The following is a 17,921-nucleotide window of genomic DNA, read 5'->3' on the forward strand; positions in this document are numbered from 1 at the left end:
TGGCTTGTGGGTTTTTGAAACGGCAAAAATTCTATTCTGTACAGAACAAATTCGTGACTGTGCATTGTATTGGACTAATCACGTTATAAGTGTTGGTTTTAAAACAAACCCTTTAAATCAATGCATCGAAAATGTTAATAAAACAGAAAACGAAATATTTTATAGTTTCGAACAGTGGCATCCCGTGACTTTAACAAAGGATGGTTCCAAACATTTGACAATTCTATCTTTTTTGTCACATCTGGAAGATTTTAGTCTGCAGGGACTGTGGACTTTTTACCGTATAGGCACAATTGGAAAAAAATAACCTTCTTCCAAATAAAAATAGAGTACAATTTTTAATGTAACTCCACAATGATATTTATTGTCATATGAAAATACCTCAATCTATTTTTAGTAGACAAAACGTCAATTACTCGTTTGTTGAAATTGTTAATATTAATAAAAAATTGTTTTTTGTTAGACAGCATTCCCTAAGTAGACATTTTTTCTTCTTTCATCGATTTTTAAAAGAATGTTATAATTCTTTTTAATATTGAGAAACAGCGTTCGGACTCTGATGTGAATATAGGAGTAGTGACTGAAATTTGTATGAGTTTCAATGTCTCTTGAAAACAATATGAGAAAGCAAGCACCAGCAACATCTTCGAACTCTTCTCATTCATGAATAACTGTTCTGTTCTTAGTCAATTTTTACAGACAGATAACATCTTATAATTACAACTAGGAAATCATTTGGAAGATTTATACATTATCTGCAAACTCTTCAATGTTAAATAGTGTTATGAACTCGTCCACGACATGAACCATGAAACATATTCTGTACGGTTATAATGAGAGTCTATAGTTTGGTGACAGCGGCGTCTTTGATATTGCCTTGTTCACATATTTTTATCACAGAAGCCATTTGTTGATATTATTTTTCTTTATGATTTCCAGGACGTCCTTTTTATTTAATCATTTACTTTCGAGAATTCTAAAACTTTCTCTCTAGTATAAATTCGTGATGCTTTAGCAACGAGTCAGTTTATAATTAAAAGTCGAAGTGAACGGATCGAAATAGTAAATGTGTATTTAAATAAATTATAAAAGTAGTGAAGTAATTATATAAGTAGTGATAATATTTGTTCAATAAATTGTATGGCAAACTTCCAATGTTTCCCTTTTTTAGTTTGATACTATTAGATTAGCGTTTTTGAAGGCTATGTCGATATTCCATAAGTAAATAGTGACTAATTTCTACATTTTTCAAATCCTATTCAGCCTTGATTGGACCTATTTTTGGATACTTGCAAAATTATATTGATATGAGGCATAATTTTGTTGAAAGTTATCAACTACAAAATGAAATCTCTATCATTTAATCTAAGTATATAGCTCCATCCTGTTAGGGTGTAGATTTCATCATAATTTTCAATAAATTCAATAACGTTAATCAGTTCTTTTCTGTATTCTATATTAACGACTCTTGAAAGGAAATTCCACCTAGTGTGTGACGATCGTAATCTCTTGGAAAGGCATTTAGTTCTGAACTCTTTGAGAGGATATTAATAAAGAAAACTAATTCCTGATAAGTGTGTATAAAAATCTTATGGATTTGTTGATGCTGCAGACATTATCAAATTAACTGGGTGTTCATAATAGTGTTTATAATTTGCATCGGGATATTTATTTTATTTATTCTTTGGACTCTATTTAGAACACGAACGAATGGTTCGTTACCGAATGTAGGCGTTTAATAACTCCATAACAGCGCCTAGTTATAGCAAACGTATGCCCAACAATACTCAATTCACACATCGAAGAAGAAATCCAAAAGAAATGGAATAAACACAGTATCGAAAATGATATTCCTAAGAGTAGGAATGCCTGAAACAGATTATAGTTACGTATTAAGCTTTTGGATACCAATGTACATCTCTCCCATTGAAAACAAATCTATTCCAGAATCTATTGTGATAAAAAACGATAACACCGCCTACCAATTATTTCTTTCAATCGATGGATTGAATTGCTCCACATGCAAATCCATAGGTCAAGAAGAAAACATAGCAGAAGCCACACCAGAGTCAACGACAGAGAATATTCAGCCTCAATTATCAGAAATATCCCCTACCACATCTCAAACACCCCCAACATCGACTTCGTCAAATGTCATCAAATTTTGCAAGTCCACATTAACACGGAATACAGTAAATTCAAGAACTAACACCCCTATCACTACAAAAAGACAAATTTCAATATCACCCGAATGTTTAGATAGCCCTCCCGCCACTTTCGCTCAAACTAACTCAAACTCAAATCAAGAAGAAACAAAAAAAAAATATCAGTCAACAAGTGAAGATTTGCCCACCTTACTAAAGACAATCAAACAACTCTGAAATAATCGCACCAGATTATTCAAACGAACCATCTGAATTCTGAATCGAAATTCTCAATTTTATCTATAAAAACATACAAAATAAAACCTTAAGAAATAATATCACAAGACTTAAGAAAACATTATTTACTACCAACATCTCTACCACAGATTTAAGTGACAGCGACACATTGTCTCAAATTTGATATAAATCAACTGATAATACCCGAAATTAAAACCAAACTGCCAGTACCCAAAAAAAGAGAACAAATAATTCTTAATCGTCTAAGAATTGGACACACACATCAATATGTTCTAGCCATAGAAACAGCGCATTTATGTCAAACATGCCAAACCAGAGTCACAGTGAAGCATCTATTAAATTAGGAAAAGTTTGAAACCAATTCTCTCTTCATTCGGAAACGAAGTGCGATGTTATATTAAAGACAAAAATTTTATATCTAAAATCTACATGTCACATCATTTCAAATTATACTACTATGTTGTAAATGTCTCCCCTGCTAATAACTCTGAGTAGTTGATGCGGGGTTACGTTTGTTTAAATTGAAAAAAATTTCTGGGCAAAATTAACTGGCATCGAACACCACATATAGAACCTATTTTAAAAGACCCTCTTGTTCTTTGTAGAGTTTCATAAACTCTCTCTAATTTTTGCCATCTCGGAGCGCAGAGTACCAATTAATTTTGTAAGTATAAGTACAAGGACTATTTTATATTATGAATTGGTGATATTTTTAGAGATGTTCAAACATATTTACTATTAGAAAGAAATATTCTAATTAGTGACAAGCCGTCACGGCTTTCTAAGAAATCCTACATCCAAAATAATAATAATTCACATACTTATTTCATATGAAGTTTTTAGTTCAAATTTTGAGTTTCTCAACTTATATCTAAGAATCCAGGAAATAAATGTATTCAAGACATAATTCAAATTATCTATTGAATGTTATTTGAAATTCCTATTTTAGCTTGAAAAGAATAAGGGGAATTATACTATAATTGGAATCCTCTAGCGATGAAAGGTACACAATCAAGATTTGCGGCTTCTATTAAGCATGTAATCATTAATTTGAAAGATGAAGTATATTAATGAGGGGAAGTAATGTTATTAACTGCTTCATATATAACGATCATACAAATAAATGTAGCTAAGGCAAAATAATTTATCGAATAGTTTTTGAAATTTGAATTCTAGGTTAAAGAAAATTAATAGGAATTGGAATCCCTACAGCAATAACATTAATATTATCAGAACTTGCGGATTCTGTTCAATGTCTAATAATGGATTGTAGAAAAATAATTTTTTACTTGGGGTTTTGGAAACCAATTACTTTTTCTTATTTATAACAATAACAACATATATAACAAAGACCGTTGGGTTAACATTACAATATGATCTGAAAGATCAATCGGCCAATATTGACATTACTACTCAATAACTGAGGCTTTTCTCAATGACATACTCAAATTCAACACGCACAGTACTCTACTTTTGACACTTTACCAATCGAAAGGTTCAATTCTTTTGTGGTTTCCCGCCATTTCTGCAGCTGTATTACCTCAATATTAATATCATGATCGTAGCTTAAGACTTTGGCAAATTCGACTATAGTTTGGTCAACAGTATCTCTATATCTTGGAACTCATGAAATCAACTATATCGAATGTACTACGATGTTGCTAGTTCTGAAATCTTTGAATGATTTGTAGACTATTTGAACTAATACTGTTTCATAGTTGAATACCATACGACGATTTTATTTACCATACAGAATATGAATAGAATAACAACCGTTGGCTTGAAATTAAACACTACGTATTTCTAAAAATAAAGATAGAATTAGACAAGAACGTTCTGCTTTTATATCAAAACCAATTAACCGATCAAAATCAAATTCTACGTTCATTGAAACACCAATACGTATCATAGTGGAAGATTATAGTGTGAAAATAATTTTCTCTGCAAATTAGAGCTCTGAGCAAATGATCATATCATACTGATTAATTTTACTCTCTAGAATCATAAAGGTCAGGTTCAATTTTGGAAAAATTTGGATTGTTAGACATACATAGTGAATCTTCCAAAGAACATAAATTATCTCGGTTTCCAATATTCACTTCGGTTGTGAAATAATCGAACAAAAATATCCTCAATATTCGAAGTATAGCTCATCGTATTCTATAGTTTTAACCCAATATCCCGCAACCTCCTCGTGAGCTTAGTAAGGGATGGAAATAATTGTTCCACTGCATTTTCAACATTTTTCGCATTCGGATATTCCTCCGACAAAACCTCATACTTTCGAATTAACTGTACCTATATACCTAGGCATTGATAGCTCGACCATCTGGATTGATTTCTAAGTAAACTAAATCTTCATACTTTCACTAGACACAATCAAGGTTTTCCGCTCGAATCGAGGATGAATTATGATAAACTGTCTTTTGCCCAACTTCTGATTTTCCAAATTAAGTTACTGAATTCACAGTTTACACCACTACTACACCAACACTCACAATTACACTGTCTGACGCACGTTTTGATAACCAAATTATCGTCTTCAGAGACTGAAAGTAAACTGGGTGTTGGTGTAGTGGTGATGTAAGCAGTGTATTCAGTACAAACATCTCCAACGGTTCCAGAAATTCCAACTTAGTTAATCCATATTAAGTTGTTTAAATTAATCCATTATTCAATGCAAGTAACAATAAAGTTCATAATACTATCATTTTTCCGCAGAGCAGAGATGATTACACATCTCCACTCGACATTTCGATTGACTTCCAATTAATTTATGTAGCTCTATTCGATAACTTTTATATATGTTACTGAATTATTTAGAATGACGAAATACGTTATCTTTATAAAATGCACGGGTATCCGATAATTGGCGAGTCCTGATACTAGATTGGTTTTCTACTGCTTTCCTTGTTACCATAATATCCCACGAAAGTTGACGACCTGAGTGCAAACGATCTTCAAGCATCAAAATCTCCCTTATTGAAACGATTAAGCTAACACTGTGCCGTTTTCCCTTATTAACTGTGTCGTTTCCTTCAATTTCACCTGTTTCCTTTGCTGCCGTTTTAATTGAGGTGTAGGACTTTTCAAATCCGGGGTAAACAGTTTACCTTCAGTCTCTGAAGACGATAACACAGTGTGATTGTGAGTGTTGGTGTAGTGGTGGTATGAGCAGTGCATTTAATATGAATATCGGCTACGGTTCTAGAAATTCCAATTTAGTCAAGGATATTAGGTTGAAGTGATGTACGTGATGTGTGCTTATAGAAGGATTTGTCTCTTGCCTTAAAATAAGCTTCATTTTCAGCAATAGCTTCTCCATTTGAGCTGAATTTCTTACTGGCAACCATTTTTGTGAGATCGAAGTGTTATTAATTCAATTTAACCAATGATACCATCGACTTGTGAATCGGTGCATTGTATTAGTAAAACAGCCGATCCAACAATTCTATGTAGTATCCGCTATTGATTGTTGCTTTTACATGTAAACATAACCAAACACTACTCTGAATCGTCAACATGTTGTTATATTTGATCGACTGTGAGTAACCACGGAAACCACTTTCTCATGGTCAAATGTTTATGCATAATTGTAAACACACTAACTTTTGGTATTTTTATGGCCTCAACTATCTCAGGCAAATTCAATTTACTATTAGATACAACCAATTTGTGAACTTTTTTGGTGTTTTTTGGAGTAACCACTCCAATTAGACGACCACAACCTTCACTATATCATATTACCATACGACCACGTTTACATTCAGCAAATCAATAATAAATGGTTCTTTTCGATGGAGCAAAGTCCAGATAACTCTTTTGAAGCCATTGATGAGGTTGTGCAGTATTTTTTTCATTAATAAGCAAAGATAAATCAACACACGAAATTGTTTTGAATTCATAGTTTGAAAATAACAAAAGTAGCTTCACCTCAATCGCTGTCACTTTTTTCTGACTAAATCGAATGTCATTTTACATATATTCTTTTGAAAGTTGGTACATAATAAACGTCATATGGATTTATATGTCTAGTGAAAAGCTAGATTCAACTAGAAACAAGTTTTAACACTAACGTATACACAAAATATGGAAATAACGAGTATTAAATTCATTTAAGAACAAAATATTGTCAAAGCTTTTACCTCAACTTGAAAGGTGGGTTATGAATAAAACAAGACAAGCCCCAGATTAAAAACTGGTCCAATGTTTTACTACAACTAGATAAATGGTCGCGGTAAGAAGAATCAATAATGTCTAATACTATTATAATAATGATCCTATCACTAGTCTTTGGGAATATATTAACTTTCACTGTTGTTTGTGAAATTATTAGGAAATATGATGCATAGCTACCAAAGGAACTTTGTAAGGAAGTTGAAGCTTATTTGAAAAATATCAAATGTTTGAGAAATTATTCTGATCAACGGTTTCATCAAAATAATATTAAAAACATGTGACATATAGGTCTATATTATTCGGAATTAGCTTTTCCAGATGTACGGTTCCAACTGAACTTTCAAAGAATAGGTATGGATGATGATAAAGGTATTTGAAATAGCATAACAATATGAAGAAATGAGAATTCTCAACTTCATGATAAATATGACCATCCCTCAATTAAAAAAAAAACGTTTTGCTTTCGTGTTGCTTCGAAATTAACAGTCAATAATTATATTTTCTATCAAACCCGATATGTATTTTCGATTTGACGATTAAACTTGTTAGTTAGTAAAACACATGTTAGTTTACATAGCGTGTCTGTGTAAAGAATAGAATCGGTGAAAAAACACCGAATGTTCCATACAATCTGTTGGAAATTAACCTTCTTAAAGACTCGCAGTTTTAATGAACATTGTGAGGTTTTGAAGTGCCGTTCGTAGTGAAACAAAACTTTATTCTGTCTTGTTTCCCATGAATATGATAACTCCAACTCGAGAGACCTTTTCTAATTCTTCATGTTACTGACAGAAAATCATTGTTCTTGTAACATCACAAATATTTTTTAAAAACTTTTCTTCAGTGTTCGTTGTAGTATTTATATTGTCGCCAATACTCTAGAATTTACAAATAAAAAAATAACCGTCGAGGAATCTAACAGGACCTAAGGATTTTGGAAGCGATAAAGGTAGAGAGCAGTGACAAACCAATAGACCAAACGTGTAGGAGGCTGAACATAGACATCACATTCAAAATGGTAATCAATGATTACCAATCATGGATAAATAAACATATTCCTCTAGCTTTAAAAGAATCTCTGTGATATACAAAGATGGTTTGGGCATTTTTGAAACAAAATTCTAATTCTTCGTCATCATCATCATCATCATCTATCAGCCATCTTCCATCCACTGCTGGATATAGGCCTCCTCTAGTTCAAACCATCTATCTCAATCTTGAGCTGTATGTATCCAATTTCCTACAATTTTCTTTACATCGTCACTCCATCTTGTTGGCGGCCTGCCTCTACTTCTCTTATCCATTCTTGGCCTCCACTCCAATATTCTTTTCGTCCATCTATTATCCGTCATTCGGGCTACATGGCCTGCCCATTTCCATTTCTTTTGGGCTATAATTTCAATAATGTCCTTAACGTTTGTTCTTCTTCTTATGTTCTCATTTGTAATTCTATCCCTTCTCGTAATTCCCAACATTGCCCTTTCCATTGTCCGTTGCGCCACTCTCATCTTTCCTGCAGTTTGTCTCGTGAGGGTAAGCGTCTCTGCCCCATAGGACATCACAGGCATAACACACTGCTCATATACTTTTCTCTTTAGGCTTATTGGTAAGTCTGATTTCAAGGTACTACTCAACTTGCCAAAAGCTATCCATCGTAACTGTATTCGACGCTTTATCTCACACGTTTGGTTATCTCTTCCTATCCTCACTTCATGGCCTAGATATTTATAGTCATATACTTGCGCTATCTCACCTCCATCGATAATTATGTTATCATTTGTTACCAGATTTGTCATAAATTTGGTTTTGTCTAGATTTATTTCTAGGCCAACATTCATTGTGGTTCTTTTCAAATCCGTGGCCATCTGCCGAGCGTCTTGCATATTGTCGGTGATTATGACGATATCGTCTGCGAAACGCAGGTGGTTTAGATACTCACCGTCGATATTTATACCTTTCTCTTCCCAGTTTAATTTTTTGAAAGAGTATTCCAACACACTTGTGAAGAGCTTAGGAGAGCTTGTCTAATCCCGCGTCCTACATGTATCTTATTTGTTGGTTCGTGGAGATTTACATTTAGAGTTGCGTTTTCATATATGTTTTTAATGAGCTTAGCGTACCTGTAGTCTATCCTACATTGTTGCAGGGCTGATAAAATTGCTGGAAGTTCAACTGTGTCAAACGCCTTTCTAAAATAGACAAATATCATTACGAGGAGCCTATTATATTCTATGGATTTTTCTATAAGTATCTTAATCGTTTGCAAATGGTCGTTTGTTCCATACCCTATTCTGAACCCCGCCTGTTCTCTGGGCTGATAAAAGTCTAACTTTCGTTCCAAGCGTTTCGTTACGATCTTAGTGAACCATTTATAAAGGTGAGAGAGCAAGCTTATAGGTCTATAGTTTTCGTTCGTTATATTCCCTTTTTTGTGGATGAGAATTATCGTTGCATTTCTCCACTTTTTCGGGATTTCCCCCTTTTGTAGACATAGATTGAAGAGGGAGATTATTTCTTTTAAAAGTTTCTCACCCCCAACTTTGACAGCTTCTATCACAATTTGATCTTCTCCTGCCGCTTCCTTGTTTTTCATTTCCGTTAGGGCATTTTTTGACTCTTCAATTGTTATTTCGGGTACAAGTTCTGAACCTTGGTTTACAACTTTCATTTTATTTTCTGTGATATATAATTCTTCTCTTCTGCTCCTATATAGTTCCTTGTAGAATTCTTCTACAATTTTTACCAATTCTCTCCTATTGTTTGTTTCTTTTTTGTTGTTATCCTTGAGGTTGACGATTTCTTTTTTCCCATCAGCTAGTCTCCTTCTAAGCACCTTCATACTTTTATTTTCTTCGATTACTTGTCTGGTTTTTTCTGTGTTATATTTCCTTAAATCTTTCCGTATTTCTTTTGAAATAGTCTTATTTAGTGTTCTTATTTCGCTTGTATCTTCCTTTTGTTGTTCTACTAGAAGTCTTCTTTGTCTAATTAGATTCTTCTTACCACTACGACAATCATTACTATTATTTAAACTAGCACTAATGGGCACAGGATTATTCGACAAGAAATCTCGTTAGACAACAGATTTACATTCCATCCAATAGCCTTGAATGCCTAGGAAACTATTGAATGAATTTCCAAGCTAACATGGGAGTGTTAACATACTCTAACAATACCAGCTTACAATAAGAAAGAAATCCTAATATGGTCACCAGGTAACTAGGATTAACCAATAAGGTAGTAGAGAGTTTCGCACGCCTCCATATTGTGAACTGGACCATACTCAAGAGATATCACAACAACAACGAGCTGAATATATGACTAAAGAATCAGATGGAGTTTACTGGAGAGACACTCAATATCTAATGTCATCCCCAAAAGATCCATAACCATGTAAATTAAGAAGTCTGAGGAATTTCTTGAGATGTCCAAAAACGATATAGGTAGTTGTTATTGCAGCATCCTCCGTTAAAGACGATTGGCATGGCAAAGAACGACAACTGCTAAATGCTTAGGTATCTTGGTATCTCGAAGCATTAATGTGGACTACTTGGGAAGTTGATTAATAAAACAATAAGCGCGTTTCTGGACGCAGTACACGTAGATAGCCGCATAAAATACCGTATTTATGTACAGAGTTCTTCACGATGAACTGAATCTATATGCATATGGGAAAGTACTGGGACTAATGTACTGAAAATTTGCTTGCATGGGTTTTCCGAAATGTTCGTTTCAGTTAAAATAATTTCAGTCTTCTGACACTTCCGGTCATACCGGAAGTGGACCCAAACTTCGTTGTTTTGAGCTGATTACTACGGTTTTTATTAAATATTTGGAATTTACGCAAAATTTCAATACAACTTTATATGGAGCATTGTATGCCTAAAAAGCCTAAAAAGCCCACCACCATTTTTTATTTATTTCACACTTTCGAAATCATATGTAGCCTTCAACTAAAAAAATTTTATTCCTAAGTTCAAGTGTGTCAGGTGTAATATTTTTGGGAGTTGAACAAATAATACTTACAGCTTTCAAAATCCGTGAAAACCTTGACAAAAATTTATATAGGATGTTCAAAAAATGGTGCCGAATTGTGCTATCTAAAAACTTCGAAAAAATTTTTCAAATAGCAACCCCCATTTTTCACTTTACCATCGAATTCTACGCTTTAAATTAAGGAGACTTCGTTAGTAAATTCCTATATCTCAAATTAACGGTTTTTGTAGAAACTTGATAAAACTGAAATTAACGTCTCAAAAATTAAAATACTTTAGTCAATTAAAAATATTTAAAAACACTACACTAAGAGGAGAAGAACAAAACTAAAGTAAATGTTCTCAAATTTAAATAGTAAGATTGCCATTCAAATTTTCATCATAAAAATGTACCACCAGCATACTGTCATTTTTTATCGCAGCAAAAACATTGAAATTCCAGTATACTTGAAACTGTTTTTCACGCAACATGTGAGGATTAGTTTCACTCCAATAATGAGAGTTACGCCGGTTAAATTCCATTTTTCTGAATTTTACACTCATCTGTCAAAATTAAGTTTTGTAAAAATTTTTCGTCGTTTTAATTAATATAAATTCACAAAAATCTATTCTTCTTTGAACGCTACCTGGCTTTAAATTTTAAGTTTTTTAAGACTCCTGTGAATACGTATCTCTGACATCCCAAATCTCTTTCCGCATCGGTTAATAAATTTTCAGGATACTGAAGTATTCCAAGACTGTAATTTCATTGGCTTCATTGTCTACGACAGGTTCCAATTTGTCGCACGATGCAACAAACTAAGCGTGGGTTTTACATTATGAGTGAGCCGCGTAAGTGTATCAGGGGTGAGTCGTGGTCTATCCGGATATCACAAACGGAAAGTATCGTAGGCCCGGTTAATAACCCTACCATATTCCCCGTATATCACCAGCAAATTGAAATAATCTTCATGAATAAATCTTTGTTTTTTGATATGTTAGCCATTTCGTTTGGTCGCTTCAGAAAACCGACAATTAAAAACCATGAAGATTTCAGTTTTTTCAAATTTCTACAAAAACTATTAATTTGAGATAAATGAATTTGTGGAGTGAAGTGGAGAGCTGTATGTGTCCAAGAATTTCGAAATAATTAAAAATTGTGGACTTATACGACAACTATAAAGTTGTATTGAAATTTTGAGTAGATTATAAAAATTTAATAAAAACCATAGCATTCCGTTTAAAATAGCGAAGTTTGGGTCCACTTCCGGTATAACCGGAAGTTTCAGAATACTGAAATTATTTAGCTGAAACCAGCATTTCGTAAAACCCACGCAAGCAAATTTTCAGAACACTAGTCGCAGTACTTTCCCATATACATATCGATTCAGCTCGTCGTGAAGGACCCTATACATGTATAGAGCGGCTGAAGCCAAAATGAGTCTCTCATAAAATGTACAAACTTCATGCTTTTTCGAATATCATTTATAAGGAGAATAGTGCTGTAAGCCCAGCGTCTGAAATTTAACCGAAAATTTTGGAAATGTATTCTAATTATGCCCAGCTCCTCAACAATTTAAAAATCGTAGTATTACTAAGAGTGTTCCAGCCCCATCCCAAACAGATTTCAAGGCCAACCCAATTTTCCGAGAACTAACACCAGACTGTCATCCCCAAGGTATCGTTAGAACTAGTTGGCTTAATCCAAATAAAGGGGACTGTCTGATTACTTAGTCTGATATACACTAAAAATAACTTGCTTGAAATTCACAACACCTTATATAACAAGGATGGATAAAACTAATTAAATTCAACACGTTTGAGAAATGAAGAAAATATAAGGTAATGCAATACTTACCAATGTATATGTAAATTAAGAATTAGTTAAAAGTGAGGAAAAATCTCAATATCTCGCAAAATAATAGATATACGAGGATGTATTGATATCTACTTAGCCTGGACCAGTTCCATGCGTTACCATAGCAACGAACAAATAACTTATTAGAAGTGTCAGTGTAAAGTTTGACGTCAAAAAAGTAAACCAGAGTTACGCAATAAATTAAAATATGTCCACTGAAATTGTGAAAATCGGAAAATTGGAGTATCGAGCCATCATCAAGTACCTGTATTTAAAAGGATTAAGAGGTAAGCAGATTTACGAAGATATGCTTGGTGATCGATGTCCTTCGTATGAGACCGTGAAAAATTGGACTGCAAGCTTCAAAAGAGGTAAATTTTTCATTGAAGATGATGACCGATCGGGAAGGCCAGTTTATGAGTCAGGTCCCGAAAATGTCGATGCAGTTCATGATGATTTTATCAGACCGTCGAATTGGGCTAAAACGGATATCCAAAGCACTGAATATTTCATACGAACACGTTCATCATATAGTTCACGTCAATTTGGATATGAGTAAAATTGCTGCAAAATGAATCCCTAAATGTTTGAATGTTGACCGAAAGAGTGCAAGGGTAGAAGCATCGCGTTCGATCTGTGCTCGATTTAAAACGATGTGGACTTCTTAAACCGAATTGTTACTATGGATGAGACTTGGGTACATTTCTACGATCCAGAAACAAAGCAACAATCGATGGAATGGCGACACTCTGGTGCTCCAAAACCTGAGAAGTTTCGAGTCCAAAAATCTGCTGAAAAAGTTCTTGCTTGAGTTTCTTGGGATTACCATGGAGTAATCATGATTAATTTTTTAGATAAGAATAATAACTGGAGATTACTATTCGACCTTACTGACCACTATACGGGAAAATTAAAGAGAAAAGACGCGGAAAGCTAACCAAATGTGTTTTGTTAATGAAGGACACAAATCTCTTGTTGCCATGCTAAAAATTCGTGATTTAGGGTTTGAATTACTAGAACACCCCCCTTATTCACCAAATTTGGCTCCGTTCGATTATCATCTCTTTCCTCAATTGGAAAAAGGTTAGAAAGTCTTAAATTTTCTTCCAATGAGGAGGTAATAAAAGCAGTTGAGGTCTGGTTGGCAGAGCAAGAAGAAAGATTTTTTTTGAAAGGTCTAGCGACGTTGCAGTTTCACTGTAATAAATGTATCCAATTAAGAGGTGAATATGTTGAGTAATAAAATATTTTGACATTGAAATTTTGTTTGGTTCCTTAGTAGGCTAAGAATTTTTCATTATATCCTCGTATATAGAAACAAGATTTCAAAAAGTAACATAGAAACATCTTTTCGCGTTAATATACATGGCGGTCCTGAAAGGCCTAGTTACTATAATGCTGGATTTTTCAAATGGAAAACCCCATATATTATATAAATTTAAGTTACTCTTTTTCCTTCTAGTTAATTGTAGACTACTCTATGTCTAAAGTCCATGATATTGTTAGATAAATATCGTCATGGATGTCAACCACATTTTAAACTCTGTTGTTCTGTTTCACCCACCAAGTTTTCACTTGAAACATATATTTGTTATGTGAATTTGCTATACTTTTATATAATTTTATTATAGAATCAAATATATCTTTAAAATATTAGCCGCGACTCGAGATCTACTCGTAAGAGCTCTTGTAACTGCATCTCTTGTAACTTCCATTACACTAGGTGAACCTCGAGCAAATCTTTTTCGGGATGTTTTTCGAAGGTCTCTAAAACGTTTTCTTCCATTGAGGATTGGGATTTGCGTGAAAATGATCACAATTCACAATAAATGTTTTGAATCTACTATTTCCATGAAGATTTTTCTCAATTATTTCCAATCTTTTTTTATTCCATTTAGACGATTCTGATACATTGCAAAATATACAACGGATTAAAAAATATACGAGGAGCAGATTTTAAAAAAGTGTTTTCCTGAAAATTTCAAAAAAGTTACAAATTAATGATGATAACAAGAACAACTTGAAACATTAGCTTCCCATAACATACCATGAACAAAATGATGGAAATCGATCTAAATGTACTTTTCTGTGAGAAAATTTATTAGTTTAACTTTAGCAACTAAACTGTTGGGTTCGATCAACTTCTCATCCCGGTGGTCTACATTGAAGCTATGTCTCAACCTTTCAGAGACAGCCAGTATTATAGTCCAATTTTTTTTCTTAGAATAAATCTAACCCAATATATGTGTAGATTTGCATTCGATATATTTCCATTGTAAAAACGGAATTTCATTTTACTATGTTTTCCATACTTTCAAATTATGGCGGTTAAACCAGCGCTTTCGCCATTTTTTAAACAATTAATCCTTCAGGACCTGGAAACCTGGGAAATACGTTACTGATACAATTTTTTAAAAACTATTCGTAACTATCATCATCCTAGCAAGCTGAACTACTTTATATAATACTACTTTATTAGTTTGAAAAAAAATTTGGGTTATTTTAAGTCATTTTAAATTAAACTAATAAGGGCGGCTAGTGCACAAGCCTTACAGTACTAGAGACCTGAAAACAAATTTCAAAATATTAAAAATGATAATCTGAACCAATACCACATTTCAGATCACTTATCCAAAAGAAATTTTTCTCTACTCTGCATATGCGGACTTAATAAATAACTCAGTAAAATCGACCAATTCGAATAATCCACTTTCCTTCCGATTTGGACTGTTACTGTAATCTTATTCATGAGGGATACAGGAGCGTGCTCTACGCTCTCTTTCATTAGCTATTATGACCCACATTATAGTTTTGGCGGTCTAAAGCAATGGCTGGAGAAATTCACTGCATTCACTCCAGCGCAACGGAGGGTAGATACCAAATAAATAACTCGACGAACTGTCTATTTTTTCAAACGATTTGTGCATAATTAAAGTTTTTTTTAACTTAGTAAATAACAAAATATGCTGCGAATATTAATTCTTTTTGATGGCAATAAAGCTCAGACGGAAATAGGGGTCATCGGTCTAGAACACTTCAGTTTGAATCTAAAAAACTTCAGAACCCATCTACATAATTGCATATAGCATAATGAAAATGTATCGAAAAATAAATGTATAAATGTATATTATCAAATATTATTAGATAATTTTCTGTTATTCATATTAACAGTTAACAGTATCTATCATATCACTGAATGAGTGAGATCAATCTATATTCGCGGAGTATCTTATTTACGAAATTTAATTATAAACTAAACAAAGTTCAGTTCATTTTCTATTTATTGAAACTAACCCGATGTATTCAATATGAAATCAAATTGTTGACTGACTTGAGACTACTTTAGTGTCGCCTTATATGATAAAACCACTTTCTGGAACCTTCAAATTCTTGAATTTTCGAGATTGCCTTAAAAACAAGAAGGCCTTCTTAGAAATAATCATATCTAAAATCTAATTAATTTTGAATAAAACGTTTAGTTCACTTTTCTACTCACTTTACACCGACCCGATGTTTGTAATATGCCATCAAATAGTTGACTAACTTGAGGCTGCTATACTCTTGCCATATATACTAAAACCACTTTCTGGTGCCTTCGAATTCATGAATTCTCGAGATTGCTAAACACAAACAAAAAAAGGCTTCATTAGAAATTTCATATTTAACATCTAATTAATGTTGAATACAACGTTCAGTTCACTTTTCTATTCACTTGATACTGACCCGATGTATTCAGTATACCATCAAATAGTGACTGACTTGAGGTATACTTTCAGTGTATATACTAAAGTCACTTTCTAGTGCCTTCACATTTTGAATTCTCGATACAGCCGTAAACAAACAAAAGGGCCTTATTAAAAATACATACATGCTTAACATTTGATAAATGTTGAATTCAACATTAAGTTCATTTTTCTATTCACTTGACACTGACCTGGTGTATTCAATACGCCATCAAATAGTTGGCTGACTTAAGGCTGCTTATATAATAAAACCACTTTCTGTTGCCTTCGAATTCTTGAATTCTCGAGATTGCTGTATACAAATAAAAAGGCCTCATTAGGAATTATCATACTCAACATCCAATTAATTTTGAATACAACACAATACAAAAAGGTAAACAGGTGCATGCACCAAGCTTTAACATTGATAAGTATTTCTTGTGTGGCAACTGTTCTAGCAAATCAAATTCTAGAAGGTAGCTTTTTTGGAAACAGAGAAGAACATCTGAATTTCTCACAATCAGTCACAACTGTATAATGATACCAGATTATCTGGATTTCAAAAAAGAAGAATTAGGTTCAATAAATTTTATGTTATGTCTTTTGAAGTACAGTTATTGTCGATTCAAAATATGACTGTAGTATGTATAACTCTATTAGTTGTACTTCGAATTTGGAAGCATTCGAGATCGATCTTCCTTCGCACAGTCGTTATTTGAGTTATAGAGATTTACACATATGTTGAATAATTATTTGGCGCCATAAAAACTGCCTAAAAAATCCCCGAATAAGATAACTTAAATTACCAATTAGAAGTTCTGAAAAAGATTTTCGTTATACATTGAAAATGTACATAGTTTTTATTTCAATCACCCATTTGACGAATTATGAACATAAAGCTCAGACAATTGCCTACTTTTAGTTACTTTATATTTATAACTTATTTTCATGCAAGAACTTTCAATGTAATGTTAACTCAAATAACTAATATAAGAAGTTTTTTATTTAATATTAATATATATAATTATCTTTGCAAGTTAACAATGAAAACATCAAATTACTTACTTTTTCTAATTAATGCTACATTTTTTAATTAACAGTTTCTCATATCATGATTCAGAAATTAGTTTTTTCCAAAATGCAATTCGATCATTCAGAATGTAACGAACTCTTCCTTTGACATAAAGCATGAAGCCGGTCTTGTTATCTCACATTAATAGAATCTAAAAATTGGCGAATGCGATGGGTACAATTTCCATTTATATTATATTTACTGTATGTGGTTGCCGTCAATTTCTTATAAAGCCTTTTGATTTGTTTACGGCAAATTAGAGTTTTAAAACATACTGGACTTAATTATAATAATAGTAAAAAGTATACAGTGAATTTAAATAAATTATATAAGTATTTAGTAATAAGTGTATACTTTAGTTATGAGCGACTAGTTTAATGTATAAAAATTCAACCCATTGTGGTAAACGGGTCAAAAAATGAGAAAACTTAACAATGATATCGTTATTCATCTCTACAAGTAATAACTAAATAAGAACAAAATTGATAAGACACTGGACATTTTTCAATATGTTTTCAATATTTTGACGTTTTCAGGTTTTATTAAGCGATTTTTTTCCCAATATATTTATGTTTTTCTGTTTGCCAAAACCCCTATATTCATTTATTCAGTTAGTAGGTCTTCCAACTTAATTCTCAAGATTTAATATTCCAGTTATTTATCAAACGTATCATCGTATTTCAAACTAAGCAATCATAAACAAAGAGTCAGTAT

This window comes from Diorhabda sublineata, chromosome 9 (genome assembly GCF_026230105.1).
Source record: "Diorhabda sublineata isolate icDioSubl1.1 chromosome 9, icDioSubl1.1, whole genome shotgun sequence".
NCBI classification, from domain to species: domain Eukaryota; kingdom Metazoa; phylum Arthropoda; class Insecta; order Coleoptera; family Chrysomelidae; genus Diorhabda; species Diorhabda sublineata.